Genomic DNA, 27,441 nt, shown 5'->3' on the forward strand with positions numbered 1-27,441 from the left:
CTTATAGATTCTATTTTAAAAATTTTTCTTATATATAAATTTATCAGGATAGGGAATAGTTCCATCTCCTTAAATAATTTTTTGAATTCTTTTGGTAAACACATAATAATTATACCTATGTACCTAGTACAGTGTGGTATTTTAATACATGTGCACACTATGTGCTGATCAAATTGGGGTGGTCAACTTTTCCTCTTCCTTATCATTACTTGGAGCTCCTCTCCTCTAGTTGTTAATAAGATTTGTAGTGAGCTATGGTGAGCTACAGCCACTCCATTGGGCCGCACAATACTAGAATTGATCAAGTCCTTTTCCCTGCTTGGGGTACCTGCTGTCTAGCCTCACACCCTCTCCCCGCTCTCCCATCCTTCCTGGCCTCTAGTGCTCACCATTTTACATTCTGACTGACTTCGAAGTTTTAAATATCCACACATGGCAGAGAGAGAACATGTGGAATAAAATCCTCTTTCCAAGGTCCCGAATTTTTGGGCTTATTTGTTCCTTCAGCATAACATGAGGGCATCAGCTCCAGGGCTGTGGTAACAAATTATCACAAGCAGGGTGGCAAACAGACATTTCTTCTCACATAATTCGGCGGCTCGAAATTGGAGATTAAGGTGTGAGCCCGGCCATGCTCTCTCCGGGGAAGAATCCTCTCTTGCTTTTCCATACCATGTAGCAGGCTATGGACAATTCTGGGTGGCGCTTAGCTGGTGGTTTTATCCCTCCATTCTCTGCCTCTGTCTTCCCTAGACTTCTCCGTGTGTCTCTGTGCCTCCTAATAAGGACACCAGCACCACACTTAGGGTCCACCCTACTCCAGCAACCTCGTCTTAATTAGTGGTGTCCACAAAAACTCTATTTTTGAGTTGACTCACATTCAGAGGCTCCAAGTGGACGTGCATTTTGAGGAAATACTCCTACTCACCCTGTTACAGTGACCAAAACAGGACATAGTTAATAACCCATGGCATAAAATCCTCCATTTCTCTCCCTCAGCCCCACCTCTGGGGCTCTCACCACATTGTTCCCCTGCTCCTCTTTCTCCCTCTTTGCCCAACTTTCAGCCTGCTTGGCCATTGTTTTGCCATGATTTCACATTCTTCTCCCACCTCTCTGTGTACCATCTCTCCTCACATTCCTTGGGATTCAGGATCCCTGACATCCTGGGCACTGGGCTGACAATGCAGAACATCGTCGGAGGGCAGGGTGGAAAGGAGGAAATTACGCAGCAGAAGCAAAGTATTTTCACTGGGAAGCAGAAATGGAAGGCCAGAACTCTCAAGTTGAGAGGATAGCGCTATCTAATTTGCATTTTAATTTGCCTTCTGGCTCATTGGCATGAGCCTGATTGCAGGAGTAGGCAAGAGCATAGGTCAGGAGCTATTGGGAGGCCTTGGTAGCAGTGCTGAGAGCTGCCCGGAGTGACAGTAAGAGAAAGGCAGTGGAGACTTACTCCAGGGGTGATGCAGATAGGACGCTGCAGGGTAGGTAGGAGTGTCCGAATGAGTCTATGAGCCATCTGTTTAGGAAAATGCAAATTCAAAAATTCTTATACGAGTCAGGAGGATCCTGACTGCAGACTCCAAAAACCCATTCTTGGCCCTGAGGTTCACAGCCCTGGCTCTAGAGGAATCATCACAGACCTCTGCAAATACTGTTTCTCTTGCCCAGCTCCTGAGAGCTCTGGGGTTGGGGGAAGCCAGGTTGAGTTGACTCTTCGTGGGTGCTGCCTGGAGTGGTTCAGCACTGTCCAAAGTGACAGAAGTCACTCTAACAGTCCAGTGCACGACGAAAGGAGCAGAAGCCCCTCTGCATGGAAGTGGCCCAAGGGGGCAACACAAAGGGCTTTCAGATCAGTATTTTCCCAAAACAGCAGAGAAGCAGAGAAGATATGCTTTAGAAGTGGGAGAGTCCAGTGAATATCCAGGGCAAACCTCAGGCAGAGGCAAGGGAATCAGGTCTGTCGCGGATGTGGAGAAGAGGGAGGATGTGCAAGACAGTACGGGCGCATCAGTCTTCATGATCTGAGTCCCTGAGTGAGCAGAGTCAGGCAGGCCTCTGAGCCTTGGTAACCTGGGCTGCATGAGTGCTGCCCTCCTGCATGAACTCTACTACAACCTACCCTACCCACACCTCAGAGGGCCAGGCAGTGAAGCGCTCTGCTTTTCTCCCAGTATGGTGATAACACGCTTGAGCTTGGTCTTCAAGTATTTGGAAAATCCAAAACGCACAGATAGGTAAAGAGAGAGAATGAGCCAAAGTCAGCTGGACTGGAGCCTCAAGGTGGATATGGCTGGGAGTGACCGTTAAGATAGGTAGCCAGATGTCTTAATTACCAGGAGAGATAGGGTTTAATCTGGCCTGGCAGCAGGAGCCAAGAGGTCCAGCTCGGTGTCTGAGAAGCAGTATTTTAAGATCTCTGAGCAATCATGCTAGCCAGCATCAATGGACAGCAATATTTATGATCCAGGCAGGGTGCGCTTTGAATGAAACTGACAATTTCATTGTCAGTTGGATTGAGGGAGAGCTCACTAGTGAGATAAATGGGCCAGAAAGGATTGGGCAGGTTTTTAGGGTTTGGGTCCATCAGGGAATGGAGGGCTTATTATGAATCTAGATGGATTTGGTGATTGGACACACCGTGGTGGTTGTGACTGGCTGTGGCTCATGTAGGGAGATTTCTTACCTAGGCTCAGCACCAGACATGGAGCATGGCCCCTGGCTCTGGGGGCTGTTGCTATGTGGCCAGGCTTCCCTCTCATTGGCTCCTAAGCTCTGCCTAAAGGACCCCGCAGATAACCTCCAGTTTCTTGTATTCACAATAGGCTAATGGGCTCCTGCTAAGATATGAGACCAGGAGCAGGTTCTTGCAGGGTTGACTGGATTCGTCATGATCTTTTCTGGGCCACAGGCCTTCTATCTTCCTCCAGAAGCTATCCGCATGACTGAGCACCTTTTCTTCACCTCCAGCATTGGGTATTAGTGCCCTCGGGAGTACCATGATTTCATCCTGTACCCTGAAGCCAAGCTGCCGGGCCTGACTTCTGCTCTGGTGTTCTCTGTAAGTGTAATTTTGAATACATTTCTTTTCCCTTTGAGCCCTAGTTTCTTCATCTGTAGCTAAGAAAACATAACTGTAAAGCAAAGGTAGATAAAAGAATTAAATAAGGTCACGAATGGAAAGCACTTGCCTTGATATTATTATTATTATTATTATTATTATTATTATTATCATTATCATTATTATATTTCATTATTAGCTTATTTGGTTGAGGGCTGGTCTTATTGCCAAGGGTATTCTGCAGTCTTACTCCACTTGTGATTTTTTTTTTTTTCCCAGTATTGAGAAATGAACCCATGCTAGGGAGCTGCTCTACCTCTGAGCTATATCCCTACTCTTTTTTATTTTTTAATGCTAAGTCAGATTCTTGCTAAATGTCCTGGGCTAGGCTTGAGCTTGCAAACCTCCCATCTCAGCCTCCCAAGTAGCTGGGATTAGAGGTGTACAACGCTGTGCCCAGTATCTATTTTCCTTCTTATTATTACCTCTGCCTCTTTCCCACCAATCTGGAATGCTGAGAGTCTCATATTCCCAGGCTGAAATTCTTTAATATATTCTAGGAAAGCCTCACATTGGCACTTGTGTGAAGGACACTCACATGTGTGTGTGTGTGTGTGTGTGTATATATATATATATATATATATATGTATTTTATTTTATTTTATTTTTATACCTGTGATCAAACTCAGGACCTCGAGCTTGCCAGGCAGGCATGGAGCCACTGAGCTACATTCCAAGCCCACATGCATACTTTTAAGGAATAGAAGGGATCACCTCTCAAATAAGCTCAGCATGACTCTTCTTTTTTATCATGTCCACTCTAAGTTTGCTGCTTCTGGGACCACAGTGAGAGTAACACTTGTCTTTCAGAAAAAATTTTAAAGACTCAGTGCACAGGACAAATGGGAGAGGTTGTTTAATCTCTCTCCTTGATTGATGGGAAGATTAGGAACAGGATGAAGTCTGTGGACATATGAGGAGATATTTACAGGAAGGATACCAATAAAGTGTTCTCCATTACTAATAATAGAACAAAACTAAATTAAATAATTTATAAGAAGTAAGAGTCAGTTTAGGTACAAAAAAGTAAATATAAAAATTATCCACCTAAAACCACCTTGGAAGATACAAAAATTGAAATTTTTCTAGGTATACCTGATTTTTTACGTAAGCTATAATATACAGTGATAATATAAACAAGTATCAATTCTAGGCCTGTGTAGTTTACATGGCTTCTTAGGAAAATAATAAGTGTTATGATAGTTTTCTATGTTTTTTTGGGGGGGGGATTTTCTTGATTATGAGAGCTACCCTTTATTTTCCAGTAAGTTTTTTTTTTTTGCTTAATTTCTTGTTTTCTTAATTCTTTAGTTACTGTTGGTTTTTCTGTGTTATAAACAAAAAACTCCCAAAGAAATTTGGATACACTATCCTTCATGATATTATCAAAGGTTACAGTATAATTTCCACATATCCTCTCAAAAATGATCATTTCTTGACTTAAGGCATTAAAAATGTTGATTATTGGCAAGGAGATAGTTATAGCAACTTGGAAGAGTCACCAGATGGTGACATTATACATAATTTTCAGTTCCAATTATCTTGAAGTTTGTTTGTTAAATCTTGAGAATAGGCTTCATTGTCATTATGGTATTATTAAAATACACCTGTAGGGCCAGGGATTTAGCTCAGTGGTGCCATTACCTGACTCACAAGTGCAAGGTCCTGAGTTCAATTCCCAGTACAAAAAAAAAAAAAGAAACCCAAAAAAACCCCTTTTGTAAAACTGAGGCACACAGTATCTTATGGGGATAAAATTTAAGTATGATAAAAGTAGTTCTTTGGGCAATGACTCAGAGGTATATATCTTAACTTCAAAATAATTTATGGGCAAAGTGTCTGAAGTCAAATAAATATTCTCAGAAAGGAAGTATTTCCTAAGTGGATGCAAACAGTATGTACATTTTATTGCTGCTGTGTCAAAAATCAATAACTTGCACATTGCTGCTGGTTACACATAAACCTTTCAGAGATTTTGATAAACACTTCTTTGATACAGAAGGCACTACTCTCAGCAGAACCCTTAATCAGGGGACTCTGACCGGTAGCCACACAGGTGGAGGAAAAAAGCTTTGGCTGTGGTTTTGAAGGAAGATTGCAGATTAAATTATTATGGTTAAGTGGGGGTTAAAAAAGATTTCTGCATTTGTAATAGGAAGCCTATGAATATCTTTTAGACTCTGACTAGTTATTTTGTTATAGCAGAACAAAAGAAGGAAAAGATAACACAACAAATCCCAGTATTCCTGTTATGGATATTCTCTGAAATATCAGCCTGTACCAAAAGGAAACAAGTAAGCATTTCCTATTTCTCCTCTGATTTGTGTCTTCTATTACCAATGGTTCAGTTAGCTAGTGCTGTGTAACAAACCACTCCAAAAGTAGTATCTTAACACAACAAACATTATTTAGCTCATGAAACTGTGGGTTGATGGAGTGCTTCAGCTGCTCTTTGCTAGGCCTGCTCAAGCACCTGTGATAATTAGAGGCTGGCACGTGGCTCGCTTTCCTATCCTAGGCTATGATTTCACATGTTTGGGTTGGTTAGCAATAGCCTAGCCTAGAAGTTCTTAGCTGGGACAGGTAGGCTCTTCTACTCATCCATATAACCATATCAAGGTTCTGAGGAAAGAGAAAGAGAGAGAGGAAGAGAAAGTAGGCAATGACTCTTTTGAGATCCAGCTTGTCTTTAGGTAGGTGCTCTGTGTGTGTGCATGTGTGCCTGCATGTGTGTGTGCATGTGCATGCTTGTGTATAATGTCAAATGAGAAGAGTAGGTGGAGAACAATCTAGATCAGAAAGGAGATTACTGGAAAAAGTTAGAAAAGTGGAATGTGGAATGTAGATAAAGGGAGGACTTCACTATTCCCTCCATATGAAAAATAATGCTTTATTGGAATAGCATGGGTCATCCCCTCAACTACTAATGTTCATTTTTGCCTTCTACAGGCTGTCATCATATAGGTTGAGTGCCAGAAAAAATTTGGGGGATTTAGCAAATAAGAATATCAAAAGCAATAAAATTCTTAGAGGAACACATTTCCAAACCCTATTTCCTCTCATCCCCATTTCCTTTCTACACTGAAGTTGGATTGAGCCCTCTTGAGAAATGCAAGCAACAAATGAAATTTTCATAAAGATACTTTTTTAGCTATTGAGCCATGCATTTTTAAACACAACTTGTGAGATGGAGCTATGTGGGGTCTCACTTGGATGAAGCATTTGGCTTTCTAAAGGAAGTCAGTTTTAAAAAAAACTGTCAAACTGGAGGAAAAGTAAAACATCGATTCTTTTCCCTCCTCAAGAGGACCATCAATCATATTTACATGTTTAATACCTCTTGGGTACTGTCATATCCAGCAAGTCAAAATTTTGAGCAAATGTGGTATTCATTTGAAGTCTTGGTGAAAATAGTTGTTTTTTAAATATCCATAGAAAGGTAAAGAAATAATATATTGAGTAGGTTTTAGATGTACAGTGCTGCCAGTCTGTTTGAGCATTTGACAGATAGCTCCTCTGGGTCAGCGCATTTGGTCACTAATTTCTATCTGATGGTGTTGATTTCTGGAAGGAGGTGCCTGAGAGCCACAGCCCAAGGGCTTGAAAGTCCAGTCTGTATTCAAATCCTGACTTCACTATTGACCAACTCAAGCACATTTCCTACCTGACCAAATATGTTTTAATCATAATGGGGATAATTCTTTTGCACAAGATTGTAACAAGGATTTGGAATAATATGTTAAGTGTGTAGCAATTTTCTTCTCCTCAAAAGAGGCACAAGGACTAGTCTTTATTGAGCTAGTATCAAAATATTGCAGAATTCTCAATTTGGCTTAGATAAGCCTGTTTCAAGTCCACTCTCTGGAAGCCACCGAGCTGGCAGATCCCTCTCAATTTCTTATTGCTTGTGGAAGAGAACCAATGGTGTGATTATCAGCATAGATGTGATAGTAACTGTGCCTCTGGGGCCACTTAAAAATGAATCAATTGTCAGATATATTATTTATTTTCCACATCCTTATTCCAAGTTTTAAGTCAGCTATAATTTAGTTGGGGGAAAAATGGCAACAGAAATAATTAAAATGCAGCAAAGTGCATATTCAAATGCTAAATGTGGAGTTTTAAGACCAGGAGATTTAAAACGAAGTCAGTTAAAGCTGAAGTGGATCTTCAAGGCTAGAGTGGCTTTTAGAATGTCAGTATGGTTGAAAGGTGCCTGGAGGTAAATGTAGATAAGAAAAGAAAGAGAGAGGTGAGGCTGGAGGCTGATCAGACAGGGAAAAGGTAGATGACAGCAGGCTTTGAAAGTCAGCCTTAAGATCATTACTAGGGCAGAAACCAAGAGTTTCCCCAACAACTCCTGAATACATGAGTAGAAATGTGGAGATCAGAGCTGGAGGCAGAGCCTGGAACTGGGGTTGGTTAGCAGAGGGTGAGGCAGATGGTGATGGAGGTTGACCTATGTGTTGGCAGTGCTAGGGGCAGCAGAAAGTTACAAAGTCTGCACTAGCAGAGCAGGGGAGGCTCTGAGCCCCTTTTTGTTGAGACTGACCTGCCACTGTTCTGGCTCAGACACCTGCTTGGGGCAAAGATTTAGAAGGCAAAAGCTGCCCTGTTGGATATTGCCTGGGTCAGCTTAGATTGTCTTTCCCTATGTTAACTTTTGCCTATTAGATGATGCCTCATCCTTCCTGTGTTTAAGACATAGAAATGAGGAACCTCCCCTACTGTGTGCCACCACATCCACTAAGGAAGCAAGGAACCCGGAGGAGGTTTCTCCAGCCTCCTGCTTGGGCCCACCTGGAAGGTGTGCTACCTCCCCAACTGTGCGCCACCAGATCCAGTAAGGAAGGTAGCCACGTGGGCACCCTTGAAACACCCCCACGACCTGCTTCCCCTGCCCCCCATTCTCAAACTTCCTGATTGCCAGTCCTTGGACCCACTATGTAGAGGCATACGTGGTCATGAAGGGTATTTTTCTGAGCTCCCAACTTTGAACATCTTTACAGAAAGGGCAGGGAAACCTGTAATAGAACTGAGTGGAATTCAACCCTGCGAGTTGGGAAACTCAATTTAGGCCTTGTGGACTGAGGTCAGTCTGAGTTGTGGGGACCAGCCTTTGGTCAGGGGATTCAGTACTGCACATGGCTGTACACATGGTATAATATGACAACAGAGACATAATCTGAAAGAGGCCCTTCAAATTCTTTTTTTTCTTTTCCTCATTCCACCCTACAGTTTCTTTCTTTTTTGTATCCTCTCTCTCTAACTCAGTCTCTTGCTCCACCATTTTATACCTCATCTCCCTTTTTATTCCTGCTCCTGCCCTAATTCAGACTTCTTCTTTTATCATTTTTTCTTTATGTTCTGGAGGTAAATGTAGATAAGAAAAGAAAGAGAGAGGTGAGGCTGGAGGCTGATCAGACAGGGAAAAGGTAGATGACAGCAGGCTTTGAAAGTCAGCCTTAAGATCATTACTAGGGCAGAAACCAAGAGTTTCCCCAACAACTCCTGAATACATGAGTAGAAATGTGGAGATCAGAGCTGGAGGCAGAGCCTGGAACTGGGGTTGGTTAGCAGAGGGTGAGGCAGATGGTGATGGAGGTTGACCTATGTGTTGGCAGTGCTAGGGGCAGCAGAAAGTTACAAAGTCTGCACTAGCAGAGCAGGGGAGGCTCTGAGCCCCTTTTTGTTGAGACTGACCTGCCACTGTTCTGGCTCAGACACCTGCTTGGGGCAAAGATTTAGAAGGCAAAAGCTGCCCTGTTGGATATTGCCTGGGTCAGCTTAGATTGTCTTTCCCTATGTTAACTTTTGCCTATTAGATGATGCCTCATCCTTCCTGTGTTTAAGACATAGAAATGAGGAACCTCCCCTACTGTGTGCCACCACATCCACTAAGGAAGCAAGGAACCCGGAGGAGGTTTCTCCAGCCTCCTGCTTGGGCCCACCTGGAAGGTGTGCTACCTCCCCAACTGTGCGCCACCAGATCCAGTAAGGAAGGTAGCCACGTGGGCACCCTTGAAACACCCCCACGACCTGCTTCCCCTGCCCCCCATTCTCAAACTTCCTGATTGCCAGTCCTTGGACCCACTATGTAGAGGCATACGTGGTCATGAAGGGTATTTTTCTGAGCTCCCAACTTTGAACATCTTTACAGAAAGGGCAGGGAAACCTGTAATAGAACTGAGTGGAATTCAACCCTGCGAGTTGGGAAACTCAATTTAGGCCTTGTGGACTGAGGTCAGTCTGAGTTGTGGGGACCAGCCTTTGGTCAGGGGATTCAGTACTGCACATGGCTGTACACATGGTATAATATGACAACAGAGACATAATCTGAAAGAGGCCCTTCAAATTCTTTTTTTTCTTTTCCTCATTCCACCCTACAGTTTCTTTCTTTTTTGTATCCTCTCTCTCTAACTCAGTCTCTTGCTCCACCATTTTATACCTCATCTCCCTTTTTATTCCTGCTCCTGCCCTAATTCAGACTTCTTCTTTTATCATTTTTTCTTTATGTTCTTTTCTCCTGTTTTACCTCACTCATGCCTCTGTAGCTTCAAGGGAAGGCAAGCCCCTCTTACTGTGAAGGGGATATATTCTTCTCCTTATTCCTGCATTCTGTCTATTTGAAGTTAATAGTTTCGTAAAGATACTATGGTCATTCTATGTCCTCTGGCTTCACTTGAAACCTTCTCCAATTCTTTCACTTATCTACTCCTCTCATCCTAACTCAGTCTAAGCCCCCATCCTAAATGGTAAAGATGCTATATTGAAAAGTGTATTCACTGCAAACATATTTTGGGCTGCTTCTTGATATTAATTTAATTCACATGGTTTAAAGGTGATAGATTAATGACTACCACAAGTGGTCAATTTGCAAGCTGTGTTTGATCCTACTGGGCTGCTGAATGTATCAATTGGGATAAAGGATTGTGATTGATTTAATGAGTTGTTTTCTCCAGTATTATGAAAATGAGGATGTCTATGAGTCATTAGAGACTCAAAATCTAAAACACAACTATATCAGGAAGATTTAAGTAATAACTCAGAAATTAAACTAAGAACAACCCAACAACAAAAATAAAAATGAGAAAACACTTAAGCGAGAAACAAAGACAGACTTCCAGTTCACCAATGGCAAACAGTAGGGCAAATGAGGATGAAAAGTCTGAGAGTGAACATGCAGGACACCCTGGACCCATAGCACAGGAGGTAACAAAACAGACCAATCAGGCTCTAGAAAAATTCAAATCAGAAATAATTTCCCAGTTAACCATAGAGATGGTGAGCAAAATAGAAGTCATGATTTGAGACTCTAGAACAGAAACTGACAGAAAAATACATGAGCTCAAGACCACGATAGAAGCCATGAACACTCAGCATAAGAAAGAAATGGAAACAATGAATTCCCAACAGAAGAAAGAAATGGAATTCATAAAACAGATTCAAACAGATATCCAGGAGATTAAAAATTCTATTGAAAGTGTACACAACAGAATAAAAGATTGCAAAGATAGAATTTCAGATATAGAATATAGGATCTCAGTCAGTGACCGTGAAAAAAGAGGTCTCTCAAAAACAGTAAGGGATCATGAGAAATCTATCCAACAACTGCTAGATGATGCAAAGAAGAATAACATAAGACTGACAGTTATCCATGAAATAGCAGGAGAAAACACAAATGACTTAAAAAAGCTCTTCACAGAATTAATGACAGAAAGCTTCCCAAACACAAGGGAAGAATTAGACATACAGATAGGTGATGCATATAGAACTCCAACTAGCCATGATAAAAAAAAAATCTACACCTAGACATATAATAATCAAGATCCCAGAAATCCAACAGAAGAACAAAATACTACAAGCAGTAAGAGAAAATAAACAAATCACATGCAAAGGAAAGCCCATTAGAATCACAGCAGACTTTTCAACACAAGCCCTTAGGTCAAGGAGAGCCTGGAGTGAGATATTTCAAGTCCTAAAAGAGAACAACCTCCAACCTAGACTGATGTATCCTGCAAAACACTCTTTCAAAATAGACAGGGAAATAAGATACTTCCACAACAAAGAACACCTGAAAAACTTCATGAACATCAAACCAGCACTACAAGGAATTCTAAACAATATCCTAGAAAAGGACAATGAAGGTCACAATACCATGAGGTCCAACAGACCAAATCAAATAGGCAAGGCAAGAAACTAAAAGGAGAGGGGAGAAAAAGTAAAAAGAGTCAACAAAAGGACAATAACATGACAAGAATAAGTCAGAACATATCAGTTACAAACATCAATGTTAATGGCCTCAATTCACCAATCAAGAGAAATAGACTGGAAGAATGGATTAAGAAGCAAAATCCAACAATATGCTGTATGCAAGAAACACACCTAGTGCAAAAGGAAGCCCATAGACTGAAAGTGAAAGGATAGAAAACAATTCTCCGCGCATCAGGAGCCCAGAATAAAGCAGGGGTAGCAATTTTATTCACAGACAAAATAAATTTCAAACCAAAACTTATTAAGAGAGACAAAGAAGGCCACTACATCCTTGTAAAGGGAACAATTCAAGAGGAAGAGATGACAATCATAAACATATATGCACCAAATATAGATGCCCCCAACTATATAAAACAAATATTAAGTAACATGAAAAACCAAACAAGCTAATACAATTTTAGTGAGGGATTTAAATACCCCACTATCACAAATTGACAGATCATCTAGGCAGAAAATCAACAATGAAATAATAGAACTGAACCAAGCTTTTGAACACATGGACTTAATAGATGTCTACAGAGTATTCTGCCCCACAAAATCAGAATATACATTATTTTTGGCTGCACATGGATCATTCTCCAAGACAGACCACATATTGGCTCACAGAACAGGTCTGAATAAATGCAAAAGAATTGAAGTCATCCCCTGCATATTATCAGATAATAGTGCAATCAAGCTGGAGATCAATAGCACAACAAACTGTAGGAACTTCACAAGCACATGGAAACTGAACAACACTCTCCTGAACAATCAGTGGATTACAGAGGAAATTAAAGAAGAAATTAGACAGTTTTCACAAATAAATGAAAATGACAATACAACATACAGGAATCTATGGGACACAGTGAAAGTAGTTCTATGGGGAAAATTCATAACATTGAATGCCCACACTAGCAAAACAGAGCAAGCTCAAATAAACAACCTACTGATGAATCTTAGACTCCTAGAAAAACAAGAGCAAGAAAAACCCGAAGCTTGAACAGGAGAGGAAATTACAAAGATTCGAGCAGAAATCAATGCAATGGAAATGAAGAAAATGATACAAAACAATAAATGAAACAGAGTTGCTTTTTTGAAAGAATAAATAAAATTGACAGACCCTTAGCTAATCTTATCAAAAAAAGGAAAGAAAAGGCTCAGATCCATACATCAGGAATGAAAAAGGTGAAGTCACAAGATCCAATAGAAATCTAGAGGATCATTAATACCTACTTTGAGAACCTGTACTCCAATAAAATGGAAAACACAGAATAAATGGACAGATTTTTAGATACTTATGAATTACCAAAGTTGAACAAAGAAGATAAAAACATTTTAAACACCCCAATTACAGTCAGTGAAATTTAAAATGTAATTAAAAATTTACCAACAAAGAAAAGCCCAGGACCTGATGGATTCACTGCTGAATTTTACAAGACATTTAGAGAAGAACTACTGCCATTACTCTTCAAATTTTTAAATGAAATTGAAAGGGAAGCAATACTTCCAAATTCATTCCTGGAAGGAAGTATCACTTTGATTCCCAAACCAGGGAAAGATGCAACTAAAAATGAGAACTACAGGCCAGTCTCCTTAATGAATATAGATCCAAAAATCCTGAATAAGATACTAGCAAACAGAATACAGAGGATTATCAAGAAGATCATACATCTTGACCAAGTCGGATTTATTCCAGTGATGCAAGGATGATTCAACATACATAAGTCAATAAATGCAATACATTATATTAACAAAGTCAAGGATAAAAACTATATGATCCTTTCAATAGAGGCAGAAAAAGCATGTGACAAAATTCAACACCTATTCACAATAAAAACCCTGCAAAAAATTGGAATAGATGGTCTATATCTCAAAAGGTGATAAAGGCTATCTATGAAAAACCAATAGCCAGCATCATATTAAATGGCCCAAAACTGAAAACCTTCAAGTTAAAATTAGGAACAAGACAAGGATGCCCACTATCACCACTCCTCTTTGATATAATTCTGGAAACATTAGCCATAGCAGTTAGACAAGAGAAATAAATTAAAGCAATAAAGATAGGAAAGGAAGAAGTTAAACTGTCATTATTTGCTGATGATATGATACTCTACATTGAAGACCCAAGAAAACTCCACCAAAAGACTTCTAGATTTAATTGACAGATTCAGTAGAGTAGCTGGATGCAAGGTGATGAACACCCAAAAATCAATAGCCTTCTTATACAGAAATAACAGACTCACTGAGAGAGAAATAAGGGAAAAAATTCCTTTTACAATAACATCCAAAAAATGAAGTATCTAGTAATCAATGTAACAAAAGAAGCAAAAGATCGCCACACTGAAAACTATAGCACTCTAAAAAAAGAAATTGAAGAGTATATAAAAAAATGGAAAGATATCCCCTGCTCCTGGGTAGGAGGAATCAACATAGTGAAAATAGCAATACTACCAAAACTGCTATACAGATTCAATGCAATGCCAATTAAAATTCCAACACTATATTTCACAGAACTAGAAAAAAGAATCCAAAAATTCGTTTGGAACCATAAGAGACCTAGAAAAGCAAAAGCCATCACAGGCAACAGACACATGGCAGGGGGTATAACAATTCCCAATTTGAAACTATGCTACAGAGCCACTGTGATAAAAACAGCATGGTACTGGCAAAGAAACAGGCCTGAGGATCAGTGGAACAGACTTGAAGACACAAAAGCAACTCCAGATGTACTCAGCTACCTCATCTTTGACAAAGGAGCTGACCATCCTCAGTGGAGGAAAGATAGCCTCCTTAATAAATAGTATTGGAAAAACTGGATTTCAACCTGCAACAGAATCAAACTGTACCCTTATCTTTCACCATGCACTAAATTAAAATCCCAGTGGATTAAAGATCTAAATATTAAAACAGAAACACTAAATTTGCTGGAAGGTAAGATAGGCAGAACTCTGGCAGACATAGACTTTATGAACAAATCCTCAGTAGCATGGGAACTAGCAGATAGAATCCACAACTGGGATCTCATCTTATTAAAAAGCTTCTGTACTGCCAAAGAAACCATCAGCAGAACTAAGAGACAACCTACAATGTGGGAAAAATTTTTACCAGCTGTTCCTTAGACAGAGGACTATTATCTAGAATATATAAAGAACTCAAAACAGTCAGCCCCCCAAATATAAAGACCGAATTCAAAAATGGGCATCTGAAATGAACAGACATTTCTCAGACAAAGAAGTAAAAGCAGCAAGTAAATATATGAAAAAGTGCTCCACATCACTGGTCATTCAAGAGATGCAGATGAAAACAACACTGAGATTCCATCTCACCCCACAAAGAATGGGGGCTATCAAGAAATCAACCAATAACAAATGCTGGCGGGGTTGTGGGGAGAAAGGAACCCTTCTCCATTGTTGGTGGGAGTCCAGACTAGTGCAATCACTGTGGAAATCAATATGGAGATACCTCAAAGAGCTTGGACTGGAGGCTCCATTTCACCCAGCCATCCCTCTGCTGGGTATCTTTCCAAAAGAACTAAAAGAATCATATCATAGTGATGTATGCACACCCATGTTTATAGTGCACAGTTAGTAATAGCTAAAACTTGGAAACAGCCCATTTGCCCATCAGTTGGAAACTGGATAAAGAAGCTGTGGTTTTTCTGTAAAATGGAATATTACTCAGCCATAAAGAATGAGAAAATAGATTCATTCATAGGAAAATGGATACATATTGAAGATATACTCCTAAGTGAAACAAATAAGTCAAACGTGTAAACACCGAATAGTTTCTCTGTTGTGAATAAACTGCAATAATACATAAGATTCTAATAAGATTACTGACATTGTGAAATGGGAAGAAAGGCGCTAACGGTGTAGGGAAGGTGGGATGGCTAGGGGAAGGGTAATAAGGGAAAAGAAAAAAATGTGAGATAAAGAAAAGTTGGAAATTAAGTGCTTGTAGATGGAGAGGGGAGGAGGGGTTGAAGGGAGGGCAGGGACAAGGGGAAAAATGAGAACCAAGACCTGACATGTAGAGGTACAAGATCCCAACAATGAATGTAACTGTATTGTATCCCTAAAATGTACCAATAAACTCAATTAAAGCTGAAAAAAAAGACATAGAAATGAGAACAGTATGTCTCTTCTGGAAGCTTGTACAATAGCTACAGTTTCCTTTCTGCCTGAACTCTGTAATAAAACAGAGTACAGTTTCTGTCCTTATCTTTGGGCAAGGGTCAAACATAAAAGTGGAATGTGGGATGGAATAGCATGGATCATACCCTCCATTACTGATGTTCATTTTTGCCTTCCCTAGACTGTCAATTACAGACAAACTGGCCCACACAACACCGCTAGCAAAACTCAAGGTCAAACAAGCCTTCTGATTCAGGTAGTAGTGGGCTTGCTATGCTCTACTTTTCTGTCAACTGGAGGAGGAGAACTTAAATGTTTTTCTGTGACTTCTAAATAAGGAATATCGCTGTCCAGGCTGTCACTCAATGTGTAACAAAGGGAGAAAAAGACCAGACCAAAGAAGCCCAAGAGTCAGGCAAGTTATCCTTTCATTTGAGATTTCTTCTTATGGAAAACATCTTGATCTACAGGGGACCCATTCCAAGACCTCTAGTGGGTACTTGAAACTGCAGAGTCCCAAATCCCTTCAGGTGCTATGCTTTCTTCTGCACATACCTATGAAAAAGTTTAATTTATAAGTTAGGCACAGTAAGAGTTAAGAAAAATAACTAGTAATTAAGATAGAAAGAAATTTAACAAAATACTGTAATGAAAGTTATGTGACTGTGGTCTCTTTCTCTTGAAAAAGTCAAGAAAAATAATATTTGTACATCATGATTGACAGTGGGTAAGTGGCACTGTGAAGAGTGAGACCATGGAAAGCAAAAGCAAGGGTGAGAATTCCACTGTTTTACTCTTTCATTTTTATTTTTTTTTTGGTACTGGGGACTGAACTTGGGACCTTAGGCTTGTGAGGCAGGCAGCAGAACCACTGAACTAAATCCCTGGTCCCCACTGTCTTACTCTTGAAGGATGGTAATACTAACATTTTAATCATGGAAATTTAAGTGCAAGTTCTTGATTCTCTGTGTGTCAACATTCTAAAGCAAATTGTGAGCCATTCAAATTTATTTATACAATGAATATTTATTAAATAGTTATTAAAGCACAGTGCCAGGCTCTGTGCTAGAATTGGTGAATAAAACTTCAGGAAATGACATGTATCCCTGCTCATATGGAGTTAATATGAGAGAGTGGGGTTGGATCATAGCCTATAAAATATACTGTCAGGTTGTCAAGGTACTAGGCTGAAGCAGTTTGGAAATGGCTTGGAGAGATATAGAGTTGGTGACATCGTGCTTTCATAGATGTCGTGCCAAGAGAAGACCTCACTAATAAACTGATATCTGAAGAAAGAAAACTACCAAACCATGTGGACAACTAATAAAAGAGTGTTCCATAGAGCAGGACCAGGGCATAGTGTTTACAGATAAAATATAGGATGCCCTGTTCAAGTTAAATTTCTTAGAAAAACAATTTTTTTTTTAGTACAAGTATATCCTAAGTGTTGCATGAGATATAATTCTACTTTAAACAGTCATCTCTTCGTCTAACTTCACTTGAACTGGTCATGGTACAGTTTTATTTGTTGAAGCTGGAAAGTCTTGCTCTGTCTTGAGGAAAGAGCATGCCTGGTGTGTTCGAGAAAAAGTAAGAAGGCCAATGAATGAGCAAGGGAAAGACTAAAGGAGATAAGGTCTGAAAGGGGACGTGAAGCTGAGTCACAGAGAGCCTAGTGACCCATCTCAATGCATTTAGCTTTTCCTTTGAGCATGATGGGAAGCCAGTGTGAGGCTTTGAGAAGACAAATGCAAAGATTCACTCATCCTATGGATGGGTGGGATGTTATGTGTACATTCGAGCGTGCCAAAATGAAACACATTACTCTGAAGAACCAATATGCACTAATAAAAATGTGAAGAAAAAAATGTTGAAGGAGGGAGCTAACAACTTCTGATGACACTTTCCAAGCCAAAAATTAACTCATTCAACTATTTAATTAGTTTTATTCAGCATTTATTCATTCAGACAGATTACTGAATACCCATTTGTTTTACTGAATATGTTAGTGTCTTGGTTACTTTTCTCCTTGTGGAGACAAAGTGAAAGGAGGAAATGTAGCCAGGTGTGGTGGCCCAGGCCTGTAATTCTAGCACTCAGGAGGTGGAGGCAGGAGGATCTCTGTTAATTCAAGGCCAGCCTGCGGTACATAGTGGCATACTGTCTCAAAAAAGAAAATAAAACAAAGGAAGAAACATTTACTGCAGTTCACAGGTCATAGAGGTTTCAGTTCATAGTTGGCTGGCCCCAAGGCAGGGTGTCAAGGTAGAGGGGCATTGAAGAGGAGAAAGAGTTATGGTGGGCAGAAGGCAGCAAAGCAGTGAAGTAAGGAAGAAGCAGCAAGTGAGACAGCAGCTCTCTTTCTGCCCCTACACTCCTTAGGGTGGATGGTACTCACACCTAGGGTGGGCCTTCCCATTATTCACACCCAGAACTACTGCAGACCAATCAGCGGACTGATTGGTCACCCTTAATCCCAGCAGCACATGCTGTAGATCCAGACACTTCAGAAAAGTCCCACCTATGACTGCATGAGGCTTTGAGGGGACAACTAGATGGAAGTCATAACCGTTAGCTTTATGCATTGATAGCTAAATAACTGAGAAAATCAATGTAAAGAAGGAAAGATTTATTTTGGTTCATCGTTTCAGAGGTTTCAGTCCATGGTTGCTTGACAACATTTTTTCTGGGCCTGTAGTGAGGTGGGGTGCTGTGGCAGAGTGGGTAAGGCAGAGCAGAGCTGCTCACCTCACGACAGCCAGGAGAGAGAGAAAGAGAGGGGGAAGGAGGGACCGCAGGAGGAGAAGGAGAAAGGGAGAAAGAGTGAGAAGAAAAAGAATAGGAAAGAGAAAATGAGGAGGAAGAGAAGAAGTAAGAAAAGGCGGAAAAAAGGAGAGGGAGGGGCTGGGTCCCCAAGGCCACACCCCAATAAAGCACTCCCTTCAACTAGGCCCCCTTTCCATTTCCATCACCTCCCAATAATGCCACTGAATTATGAACCCATCAATGCATTCACTGATGAAGTTAGAGCTTTCATGATTCACTATCTTTGCAAAAGCCCCACCTCTGAACATAGCTATAATGGGGAACAAGCCTCCAAATAAGTAAGCTTTTGGGAGACATTCTAATCCAAACCACAGCACTGAGCTAGGACCATGCTGAGTCCTGTTCCTGCTTTCCAGGTGCACACCTACCATCTTCAGCAAAGCATTAAATAACAGTATAACTGTTCGAGCGAGCACTGGTAGATCAGAGCAGAACGGAATGCATAACTTGGGCAAAAAGTCTGCAATGCGTTTTGGAGGAGGCTGTACAAGATACTCCAGGAAAGATGGGTGGGAAGGACCATCTTTTCCTTCTGTTTCAAATGTATAGATGTTAGCCTTTAAAATATGAATGGGGATCCGAGGCACTGTAGCCTTTGCATGCAGTGTCCTCTGGGGAGAATGCTTTCCCAGCACATTGTGTCCACATCATGTATCCAGGACCAAATGGATTAAAAGATGAGAAGGAATACCTGAGGGAAGGGCTATAGCTCTTGGAACAGCTTTCTCCACCCCAACACATCAAACACACACAGCCCTTGCCTGGGGGAGGAATGTGGGTCTTACAGAACGTATATTTAATATGACAACTATTCATTTTCCTTCAATATTTCTTGCTCTGAGAAGTTAGCACCCAGCAGAAATTTAGGGAATACCATGGAAGCTGATAAATACTGTGGAATAGATATGTGACTTGTGCATCAATTTGCAGAAATCAGCTCTGTCAATGAGCTTTAAATTAACTCAGTTTTTTTTTCAAGCTTTCTTGGAGAGACTAGAAGAGACCTTGTGCCTGTAGCTCCTCTGAAATGGCCAGAGAATGTAATGTCACAGAAGGGCCATTCTTGTAGTCTTGTGACTATGAACTAAGAGCCTAGGATCTCCCAGGTCTCAAGACCTAGAAAACTTATGGAAAATAGTCAATGGAGGTCCTTTAAGCAAAAATGGGGTTGTGACTGGAGTCTGTGTGTAAGTCACTCCAAGAAAGCTAAACTGCAATAAAGGCTAGTGGCATTCCCCAAGGAAGGGTTAGTAAAAATCCCCCCAAACTCTCTGAATTTTCTAGAGCTACTGCAAATGTGACCACAAAGTGGGTACCATGAAACTTTAGTAACCTATTATTTTCATGGCCCTGGAGGCCAGACATCCAAGCAGGACCACATTCCCTTCCAGGAGCGAAACCTTCCTTGCTACTTACAGTGGTTCCAGAAGATCCGTGGATTTTGGCTGATCCACTCCAAGCTCTGGCTCTGTGGCCACATTGTTCCATTTTCATCAGTTTCAAATTCCCACTACCTCTTTCTTAAAAGGATGCTTATCATTGGGTTTAGGAAGTGATCTAATCAGAGTCCTTAATTATACCTACAAGCATCCTCTCTCAAAATAAGTTCACACCCACAGGTTCCAGGATTTGAACATATGCACATCTTTTGGGGGATATTGTGCTATTTATTATGCACCCAAAACAGAAAACAGTGAGAGAATCAAGATAAACATTTGTGAATAAAGGAAAAACGTTGGGGAAGACTGCTGGCATTGTGTAATCTGTGTAAATATGCCACAGTCAGTACCTGCACACCCTGCCCATTCCCCTCAGTGCCCCTCATTCTCAAACTCATCCATGGTTTCCACCTATTTGCACCTTTTAGTTTCTGCCTAAAGGCTTCCCTGGTGGGTGGATTGTACTTTGCCAAAGACCAGATAAGGCAGACTAAGCATGCCAAGGATTTAATACTGTGGGAAAAAGATGTCATCCAACAACAGATAGGAACTGAGGGGTAGACACCCCAGCTTCTTCCTATGAAGGTCCAACAGCAAGTTCTATGATGTCCTTTGGATGTCCCCAGTGGGACTGAGCCCTAATTGTCCGTAACATTAACTTTCTCATTAACTACCCAGCCTCAGCTTCATTTATTTCATGTTCCTTCTCCCCACAGGCACTTCATGTAATCACCTCCCCAATAAACAAGCTGCACTCAAATTTCTTGGCTCAGAGTTTGCTTCAGAGAGACTCAGCAGAAGATTTGCTTGAATATATTGCTACCATTTATTGAGTATTGTGCTAAGGACTCTATCATATTGAATTTGTTCATTAACAATAGCCATTTGACTGTCACATTATTATCATCTTTTAATAGGCACTGAAACAGAACCTCAGGGAATGAAAGCCTTTCGCTTAAGGATTCGCCGATTAGTGGCACATGGGAAGATGAGATTTTCACTGGCTCTGTAGGTCTCCAAAATCCATGTCCTTCAACCCTCTGTTATGGCTTCTTCCCATATTAAAGTCTCGCATCTTAAGCTCCCCTGTGGGTAGGCTCAGAGACAGAATACTGTGGGGAAAGTGTTTGTGGGGAATTGCCCACATCAATCTGCATGTGAAAGTGATGAAAGTGGAGTTGGTCGGAAAGAGAAACTGGGTTATGATATACTCACAAAAGTCTCATCTGTGCCATAGGGAGCGCAGAAGCTGGGATGGCCCTTTCTTTATAGGTGTCTCACCTTGAGGAGCAGCATCTGGTTCTTTACACTCTGATAGAACTAAATGGCCATGACGGAGATGTGCCCTGTTGCCGAGGCAAAAGCACGACGTTGGGTGAGGTGGCTCTACTCAACTCAGGGCAGTTTCTGGAGAGTCTCCCAGCCGAGAAACTTCAGCTAGCAGCATTCTCAGCAGTTAGGTGAACAGTCTTCAGGGAGAGCATCTGGGTGCCTCTCCAAAACATGTACTACAGCTCATCCCTTACACTACCTGCATGTGATGTTTTTCTTGTGAGAACAACTCTCTCAAAATTCTAGTAGGGCTCCTTCCCTTGGAAAACTTATAAGAAACAGGTTAGTGGGATGAATTTCAAGCCTTATCACTGTAGCTGACCTTAATCCAGCAACCCATGTACACATTCTACGTTTATTTCACCCTCAGCTATTACTTTTGCTGCTTTAGGTGTTTTACTTAATGATATCATCCAGACCCTCAACCCAAAGTGTTCTAAACACTGATCAATATGCCCCAGGCTGTGGCTGCTGCTTTTACTATCAAAACTGGGAAAAGGGGGACCAAGAGACATGCAAGTGGGTAACCTGCATGCCATGCACATTCTTCTCTCTCCCTACTGCGTAACAACAGCTCCAATTTCTCTCAGTGATTGCAGTCAACCTTTTCTGCCAGGATGGGGATAACTTGCTTTGTTTCTCTTGTTTTGGCAAAAGAATCCTTAAATGACTGGATACAGCCTGGTAGCTGACAGTTTAATGGTGTGGAACTCTTGCTTTGCCCCTTGGTGCAGGTGTTTTTATCCTGGGATCTAGGATCTTAAATTCTTAGAAACTAGAGTTATGGGGACCAGAAGTACATCCCTGGGCGTGGTAGTGGAAGCTATAGCTTGGTTCCAGATTATTATTCTACATATCGGAGGCCTAACACCATATAATAGTAACTGATTTAGAATGTCAAATCTTGGGACAGGGAGCATCCTTGCAGGGCACCATCCCCAAATTGACACCTTAATTGCATCTTCAAAAATCCAACCAAATCCATCTTCAAAAGCTCATCTCTACCAGGTCACCACCTTCTAGATGGTGCCGTAAGTCATGGGACCAGTAGAGACCATGATTGTGTGACCCTGTCACACCTTTTTTTGCTATCATATGGGTTTTTTAGTCCAAAATGACTGTTATGTAGGAACCACGCCCATGGATCAGATGTTCTGTAAGCACTCAGGTAGTGCTGCCAGCTGAGGCTCTGCAGGAAGGAAAGGCAAAACCATATACTCCAAAATGTATCTGTGTGTCTGTCAGAATCAATCTTTGTCTTTTCATGGGGAAAGAGTTCCATGTAGTCACCATGCCACTCTGGTCCATTTGGTCAAGGGATGATATCATATGAGGACAATTACAACAAAGACTTCTACTGATTCTACACAGGGCTTGGGAACAGGAATGGTCCTGCAGGTACTCTTGATTTAAAGAAAAGGGCTGCACCTTTATACCTCCCCTCAACAATCAGTTATTGGATGTTGGTTGTTTCTCATAAGGCACAAAACAGGGAGAGATAGTGATGGTTTCCTTCAGCTGATACAGGTTCCCAGAAGGCAACCCAGCTGAGAGCCTTCAGCCCCTAAATGTCTCAGTGGCTGGGGAAGGATCTGTTAGCACATTTCCTAGGGCTCATTTATCTTCAATGAGGGTGACTCATTGCTAATTTTTTCCCCTCTTAGAGAAATGGATCAGCCCTGAATGGTCCCCTTCTCAGGGAAGTTAAGAGACTGCTGGTAAGCGTTAGTAGGAATTATTTTGATAGTGATGGAGGAGGGAGCAATTCAGATAATTAGGAAGTAACTATGAAATAAGGAAGATGGAGCTGGCAAAGCTTCAGCTCTCTTGCAAAAAACTTTCTGGGGAAGAAGAGAGATTATGTAGAATTTAGAGAGAGAATGACGTAGGATGATCCTTTTTTCCCTGGTGAGTGCACTTCCAAAATAGGTGACTGGGGTTATGAGGGAAATTTGGAAGAATTTTCTCTGTCTGAATATAATTAGTCCTCATGAGAACTGCATCTACAGTGCCAGCTTCATTAGTACCATTCCAGCTAAACCAACTGGCTGGAGAGCAACCAGGCATTAACTGTAAAATCCTAGGTTATCGGAGGCATCAAGTTACAGTATTTATTAAATCAGAGAGGGTGGCTCTACGTTCATGTTCTGTGCATGTCGTATCTTAGTGTGTGAGATCTGACACTAGAGTCTGAAGGGGAGTGATTGGCTGAAACTTGGAGAAAGCATTCCTATTTATGCCTCAAAGACAATAAAAAAGATGAACATCAGGGGCTCTGGGCTATTTTAGTGGGACAGATTTGAAGAAGGCCAATGGATTCAGGCGTAATCAGGATGTTTCATGTCGTCAAATCAGTGGGCCCAGTGTATTTTTAAAGCATCGTTTTCAGTTATACATCTGTTTAATGTGTAAAATATGGAGAACTGAGCTCATAACATTATAAATATAATGGATGAGGGCAGGTGGAATTCTCATCAACTCAGGAACTATTTAAATAGTTTCCTAGGTCCCACATTTTATTATTTTTTTTCGTCTTCTGGGAAGATCTGTCTTTAATTGAATCAGGAAGGAGTCAAGATTTTTTATGCAGGGCCTACAGTAGAAACCGACAGGCCGATAGCTGCTTTCCTTTAGCTGTATGTGGAAGACAGATGGGGCAGGGGAGATGTGTGAGTGTGGAGCTCATTCTAAATAGTGAGTGAGGCCCTGTGGATATAGGAAGCATTGTGTGACCTGCACAAGGAGTTGACCAGGTAGTTGGGGGTCAGGCCGATTGTCCTTCAGCACCACAAAAGCATCCTGTCTCAGGAGATGCTCTAGACTGGCTGCAGCCTCAGCCATACCGAAGACACTCCTGAGTGCTGGAAGCTGCTACCTCTCACGTCTCTCCAAACTCATCCTATGGCTCTTCTCTTTTTCACCCTTTGGATCTTTGAGCCCAATACTACTGTTTGTAAGTAACCGCTGCATCTAAACTGGACACTTCCTGAGATTGTCTCTCTCAATCCCTCGATTTATTCCTCTAGGCACATATTTTGGTTCCTAGTTATTTATTTGTTCATCTGTCCCACTCACTTGAATTCAAGCTCCACTGGGGTAGGGACAAAGACTGCATTGTTCCACAGTCAAATCCCAGTGCCTGTTACTTTGCTAATTGTTCATTACATTTAAGTGACTTGAATAAAATGAAGAGTCGACTTAAGATGGATCATAAAGCTAAGCCAACTCTTCATTTTAAGAAGGTGATCCTACCTAATAGTTATAGTTTCTCTGGTGTGAATAATCTGCAATAATACAGAAGATCCTAATAAGATTACTGACATTGAGAAATGGGAAGAAAGGAGCTAAAGGTGTAGGGAAGGTGGGACGGGTAGGGGAAGGGTAAAAAGGGAAAAGAAAAAAATGTGAGAGAATGAAAAGATGGAAATAAAGTGGTTATAGATGGGGAGGGGAGGTGGGGATGAAGGGAGGGCAGGGCAAGGGGAAAAAATGAGAACCAAGACCTGTCATGTAGAGGTACAAGATCCCAACAATGAATGTAACTGTACTGTATCCCTAAAATGTACCAATAAATTCAATTAAAGCTGGAAAAAAAAAGAAGTTGATCCTTCCTCTGACATTCACTAATTTTGCTACTGCAAGGTGTTTAAGCTCTCTGGGTCTCATCTGTAAAATGGAAAGTTTAGAAGAGGTTCATTGTCATTCCTGAGTCATGTTGCTACAACTGACCTGGCACAGTCTGGAGCTTTGGACGTGTGTTAGTCCACACCACAGGCTCACACAGAGTTCCTCATTCTAATTGGTTTATATACCTTAATTTTCATAGAGCAACTTTTTTGACTCTAGGCACATCTATGGCCCAAACTGAACAAGCCCTTATTGGAAAAATATGTCCATGTAATTAAATTCCTACCATTTCCAAAACCACTTTACAGAGAAAATATGGTCTGTCAGTGTAGAAGTCCCCAATACAAATGAAATTAAGCATCAAGGTTCATTCAAAATAGTTATGAATGATTCAAGAAATTCAAAGCTTTTTGGGCTGTTAAAAAGATTTCAGATCCTTAAAGACATGACAGTATTTACTGAGGTATCAACTTGGTCTTCTCTGCTAAGAACAAAGATACTAAAAAGTTGAGAGATTCCCTTTACAGACTCACTGGTGAGGAGTAAAGCATCAAATTACCATTGTGTATGTTCTTTACGCTGAGGCCCAGAAGTAAACCACAGAATGGTGGTCACCGTGGCTCATAAGAATGGGTGACCCAGACATAGCCAACGTGCTTGTTGAGGGCTCAGATGTTTTTGTGCAGGTCAATGCTGTTTCCCTAAGTATACAAGGAGAAGGAAATCCTGTCTGAATCTCTGGGCACCTGTGGTGTCAGCAAATCTTTCCCAGAATTAAGATGTGAGCTGGTGTCCAACTGTTTGTTTAATCACCCTTCAGTCTCTAATGGTGACACCCAGAAGGAAACAAATAAGAAGTGAGTTAATTTATTGAAGGCCCAGAACTTGTTTTTGTTGGAGCATTACTTATGTTTTCCTAAGTAAGTTGGAATCAAAAATTTAGTTGACATAAGAGGAAGGGGGAAGAGGATATAAGGGCAGGTAATAGGAGGGTGAATGTGAGCAAAATATAGACATCGAAACCATACCCAAACCATGTGAAACTGGTGGGGAGGGCTGGCCATGGGGGGGTTATGAAAATGACTAAAGTAAATTATGTGCATGTATGAAACTGCCAAAATGAAACTCGTTAATGGGCATCACAAATAGAATAATAAAGAATAAAAATTATAGTATTAAAAAAACCCAATATGCACCCAATTCCTAAAAACTGACTACATTTTACATATGAAAAACCTGGAAACCATTTTTATATTAATTAATTAAAACGTCTCCTAGTGCCAAACTGCTGATATGAAGAGGTAGAGACAGACTAGATACAAAGTGTTGGGAAAGAGCTCAAAATACCCGATTATCTTAGAATGGCTGATGAGGAAATGAGAGCCCCTACACACGGTGGCCCAGCTACTGGATAAAAATGTGACCGTGGCTAACTCAGTGCAGTACAGCAAGGGTTTCACCACCAGCTTGGACATCCACAGAGAGGTTATGGCACTTTTGTGATTTAAGAGAAATTAGAAACCTGTAAAAAACAGGCTGTTGTAGTTATTTTCTTGTTGCTGGCACAAAGTACCCAATACCCACAAGTCAAAAGAGGAGAGGTTTATTTTGGCTAAGAGTTTGTAGAAGTTTCAGTCCATAGTTGGCTGGCTTCAGGCAGGGTGGCGCAGCAGAAGGGCATCACGGAGGAGAAACAATCCATAGTGTGGCAGGTGAGAAGCAGAGAGGGATCAAGGGAGAGGAGGGATATATATATATATAGATATATAGATTATATATCTATATATATCTATATATAGATAGATATATATAGATATATAGATTATATATCTATATATATCTATATATATCTATCTATATATAGATATATATAGATAGATATCTCATTCTATCTCTTCCAACCCGGCTTCACCTCCTAATATCACACCCATCTATAAACCCATGAGTGGACTACCCCACTGATGAGAATCACATACCCATGATCCAGTCACCTGCCCAAAAGCCCCATCTTTAGTGCTGGAGATCTTGGAGGACATCTAGATATAAACCAAAACACGTGGCATGTTCCAAGAGGGGCAGACTTCTTTGAAAATATGAATTCCACCAAAATTGGTTGGGCAGCTCTTTCAGACAAGGAACCGTGGTTAAGAAGGGTGGGCTTATTGAGACTGTAGCTTCCAGCCCTAATAAGAACAAAGAAAAAATATTCCTATGCAAAAGTTCATCCACCCGAAACAGAAATATCTATTTCCTAACTCACTCCTAGAACTCACCAGGATGAAGAAACCATTTGCCCTTCTCCTGTTCCTTCTTCCTCCTGTTGTGTCTTCACACTGTTCTGCTTATGTCTAACCCCATGACCTTTTATGAGTGTTTCTCCAGGGCACTAAGCTAGTTGTCTGACCCTTTTTTACTTCTAGTTAAGAAGTATGCATTTTCTTTCATCCCAGAAATGTCTAAAGATATGAGTCTTTAAAAGATCACTGTTCTTTGATTAAATGCATATTTGAAAGTATGTATATATTAGGCAGTATAGGATGTCTGTTAAGTATAGAAGCATAAATATATGGCTTCTTCACACATTGAGAATATCACTGATAACATGATGCATGTCTGGCCATTTTTCTAGACTTTAAGGCCACCCCATGTGTCTTCTTCCTCAACTTCATGGCTGAACCCATGGATAGAATTTTTTTTCTCATTGAGT

The sequence above is a fragment of the Fukomys damarensis genome, unplaced genomic scaffold, assembly GCF_012274545.1.
Source record: "Fukomys damarensis isolate Sample0158 unplaced genomic scaffold, DMR_v1.0_HiC HiC_scaffold_16, whole genome shotgun sequence".
Taxonomy (NCBI): Eukaryota; Metazoa; Chordata; class Mammalia; order Rodentia; family Bathyergidae; genus Fukomys; species Fukomys damarensis.